Consider the following 4,774-nt stretch of genomic DNA (forward strand, 5'->3'; position numbering starts at 1 on the left):
AGTTACTCACACCATAATATTTTCTTTCACTCTGGTTTTATTTTCTTTCCTCTTGTAAGGCTATTTTCATTGGGTGCTCTTTTTTTTTCCTTTTGTTCATTGCCTTAGTAGAAAACAGATGCCTTCCTATAGCCAATGTCCTAATATTTACCTTCAATAGTGTTTTGTATATAAAATTTGTTGTGCCTCATCTTACATTCAGCTATTTGTCTGTTTAGATTAATTTTATAGATGATGAGACAGAGATATAATTCAATTATTGAGCATGTGAACACATTATTTTCCCAGCATCATTTATTGGCCTGACTGATCTTATTCCATTCATGTTGACAGAAATTTGAAATAAATTATTTTACCATCAATGTTTGTTTTATTTCATGTGATGTAATTTGTTTCATTACTTCCTTTCTTTTTGTGTAGTGTCTATGCTGTGTGATGACTGGAATTTTACAGTATTATTTCAAAATCATGGAGTTTGCCTCTAGCCTTACCAATCCACTCAATATTACTTTGAAAAATACAGGTTGCCTCCCTATTTCTGTGTGTTATCTTTAACATTGAGTTATATAGAAGTTATCATTTGTGTACTGAAAGGATGATCACTGAATCTGTAGATTATCCTGGGTAGGAAAGGCATTTTGCCAATGTTGATACTATGAATCTGTAAACAAAGAAAATTTTCCATTCCTTTTCTGCCTTCTGTAATTCTTCATGTTGGAAAAAGTTATTTCATTTTTTCATTTGCAATTATCTGTATGTTTTACTTTCTTGTCTTATTAGTAAAATTGTTTTCTTCGTTCCTATAGCATACAAGTAGATATTAGCTTTTGGAAAAATACTTAAAATTGCATGTTGATTCTAAGTCATTATGTTTTATATAAAATATTGACTGCTAGTGATTTTTAGTGAACTACCTGCATCATTATATAATATAGTACAATATCATTTGCAAATGTGGCTTTTCCACTGTGTTTTTTCTTTCTCCTACGTTTTCTGGCTGAGGCTTCTAGTACAATGTTGAATAAAAGTTGTCAGTCTTAACACATTTTCCTAACTCTTTCTCAGAGGGATTATTAAATTTTTAAATATTTTACGTGATGTTAACTGTTAATTATTCATATTACACAAAATGTTATATATGGTAAGGAATATTCATTGCATATGAAAATTTATTTCATTCATAATTTCAAATCTGAAAGGATAGTAAAGTTTATTATATACATTTCTGTATGAATCAGCATTGTGAGATATTCTTATCATGTGATGTGTTGCTTCTTGTTTTTCAATTGAACACCAAATCTTGCTTTAATCTGACATGAGTATCACTTGCTCACTGATATACTCAGTGTAGTTTAGAATTCAACCTCCAAACCTTTCAATAAGAATATCTCATCTACATTTACAAAATGTGTTATTTCATAGAGTCTTCCTATTGAACTAGCATCTGACTTGTGAATAATGCAATGAGTGCTGATCTAATGAGGTGAGGTAGGAAATAGTTCCCTCATCTCAACAATCTATAATAATGCAAGGAAAATTGATTTTTTTCTTTAGCTGTTTAGAAGAACTCAATAGAGGCATCTCCTTTAATTATTCCTTGATGAGTGATCAATTATGACTAATTCAGTCTTATTCCTTGATTTTGACTTGTTCAGATATTCTATTTCTACTTGTTGCAGTACTGACTGGAAAAATGTTTCCAAATTGACTCTTCTTTGGAAATGCTTTAACATACACATTGCCATATATTTTATAATAAAATCTCTGATGCTCCCCTATACCTGTTATGCTCTACATTAGCATTTAGTTATTAATTATGTTGGTGACAAATAATATGCAGCTTATTTTAGTGATGAGTACAGAATGAAGACTGTTAGAATTGAGGAGAGTTTTGATATAAAAACATAATATAAGATGAAGGATTAAGGAGTAGATTGAGAAGATCACAAAATGTTTATGACAGTATAATATGACCATTCCAGGAATTATTTTTTCACACCAAGGTAAAGAGACTTTAAATTGATTTCATTGACCTACAAACAAAGATATGGCATGTCTAAAGCTTCAACAGAGTATGATGAGTCAGCAAAAGTCTCAAGTGGTGTGAGATTTCTACTGTAAGAGACGGTGACATTAATTACACTACCTGACTGTCGTAAGTTACATAGTTCATTTAAACTATAAAATGATGTAATTAAATAGAAAAGTTTTGTTTTCTCTTCCATTCATAACGTTCAACTGTATTTATATAATTTCCAACTTTACTCCCTGAATCAACCCTCAGGTATGATCATAAGAACAATGAATACTTTGACTCTTTATGAATAGCTAAAGAATAAACAAAAACAAAACAAAGAAACACAAAATAAACAATAAAACAGAAAACAGAAAAAGCTGAATGATTATTAACAAATCACATATGTTTTATTTTCTCTGTTTGCATAAAAAAGGTTTTAGTTTATTTAATATGAGGGAATATTTTTTCTTCCACAAATCTTTACTTGTGTTTTGTTCCTAGTAAATAGGTGATTGATTTCTTTTGATTGATGAGATATATAGTACACCTGGCCAAACAAGTTTAATTCCATGTTTAAAAAAATTTCTTTGCTGCTGCTGAGATCCTTGAATTTTCTAACCTATCAGAAGATGGAACCTAAATTCAACAACAATATCATCAATATACTTTAAAGACCACTTAAAATTATAAAATGTATAAGATATAAAAATAGGTAACAATGTAACATCCATAGAATAAATAAAAAACAGTGCTGTGAAGATTTGATACATGGCTGACCAATCAAATCTAGTAACTTTAACATTGTATTTGAATATATGTAACAAAAGAATTGTGTCTGAAGGATTCTTCTGACATGATTGTATGACTAAAAAGTCCTGTTTAATGCTTGTTGTCTTTGATGTGTGCTTTGGGTTCTAAAATTGTACTTTAATAGATAACATTGTAAGACTTTATGTATATACAATTTATAGTTAATTTTATCAGATACTTCTGTTTAAATTCTAGATTTAAAAAAATCGTATGTGACTGAAGTTCGATATCAATGAAAATAATCAGAAATCAATCCAAGAAAGATTCAAACTGAAGTAAAATTATCATGAATTAGAATGGACAACCTTTTGTTTTCAATGGTCCTCAGTTAAAATTCTACCAAATCACAGTTTCCCAGTTTGCTGCTTTAAATTATGTTTTTTTTTTCATTCTATTTTCCTCAATAAAGGACCATGATGCTTGATATGGGAAACCAGAGTTCTGTGACTATGTTCATCCTTCTAGGCTTTTCAGAGTATCCACACCTACATGCTGTTCTTTTCCTGCTGTTTTTTATCATCTACACAGTTACTCTGATAGGAAACCTGGGCATCATTGTGGTCAGAAAGATCAATCCCAAGCTTCACACACCCATGTACTTTTTCCTCAGTCATCTTTCAGTTTTGGATGTTTGTTATTCCAGTGTCTTTATCGCTAAACTCTTAGAAATCTTGATTGTGGAGGACAGGACTATCTCTTTCAAAGGATGTATGACACAATTTTTTTTCATGTGTGCATTTGTGATCACAGAAATGTTCATGTTAGCAGTGATGGCTATGACCGGTTTGTGGCTGTTTGTAACCCCTTGCTTTACCCAGTTGCAATGTCTCCTAAGCTCTGAGCTCTCCTTATAGCTGGAACTTATACATGGGGTGTATTCTGTTCCTCATTGATCACATACTCTCTTTTACAGCTTTCCTACTGTGGACCTAACATCATCAATCACTTTGGCTGTGAGTACTCAGCCATCCTTTCTTTGTCCTGTTCTGAGCCCACCTTCAGTCAAGTGGTATGTTTAATCATTTCTATATTCAATGAGACTTGTAGCCTCCTCATCATCCTGGCCTCTTATGTCTTCAAAGTTGTCACAATCATCAAGATGCCTTCAAAGAGTGGTCACCAAAAAGCTTTCTCTACTTGCTCCTCCCACCTGACTGCCATCAGCATCTTCCATGGGATCATTCTCCTTCTCTACTGTGTGCCCAACTCCAAAAACTCATGGCTCGTGGTCAAAGTGGCCACTGTGCTTTTCACTGTTATGATCCCCATGCTGAACCCCCTCATCTACAGCCTTAGGAACAAGGATGTGAAGGGGACAGTCAGAAGACTCTTCAGCTTAAAACTGCATTCTCATGCAAAATAATAATTCACACATGAACTCTACTTTTTTATACAGAATATTTTTTACTTACAAGTTACTATACTTTAGTGATAATTGAAATTATGCTATGTTTATTCCAATTATTTAACTTTGTGTTAAATATACAATGCTTTTCACCTTGCTAACAACATATTTCCTTGCACAAACATGTGAAGTTTTTTATCAAACATTTTTTAAAATTTTCTATTCTGAATTCTGTGGAAGTTAGGTTGACTAAGGAAAATTACCAAGTCAACTCCTTCTAGATATATTATACTTAAAGTTGTTTTAAATAGATAAATAATGCATACAAAATGATAATTGCTTCTATATTACTCAAAATGAAGTTATGATAAATATTTGTGAATTAGTAGCTTTGATAAAAATTATTTTAATTCCATTTTAATGTTGTATTAAAGTAAAATCTTGTTTCACAACACTAACATACTGTCTTAATTTAAATTAGTGTTTATTGAAAACATTAGGTAAGTACACAACTTGCCTTGAGTGTCCACATGTTATTCTAAGATCATTAAAATGTATTGTGACATTGCCAATATAAAAAAGAATTTTATCTATTCATACTG

General features: G+C 31.3%; 1 pseudogene; it reads left to right on the plus strand.

Moving 5' to 3' along the window:
- The first annotated feature begins 3,240 nt into the window (after positions 1-3,240).
- On the plus strand, positions 3,241-4,190 carry LOC148122855 (olfactory receptor 1165-like; annotated as a pseudogene).
- Positions 4,191-4,774: the final 584 nt, after the last annotated feature.

Source organism: Myodes glareolus, chromosome 2 (assembly GCF_982192425.1).
Source record: "Myodes glareolus chromosome 2, mMyoGla1.1, whole genome shotgun sequence".
In the NCBI taxonomy this organism is placed as follows: Eukaryota; Metazoa; Chordata; class Mammalia; order Rodentia; family Cricetidae; genus Myodes; species Myodes glareolus.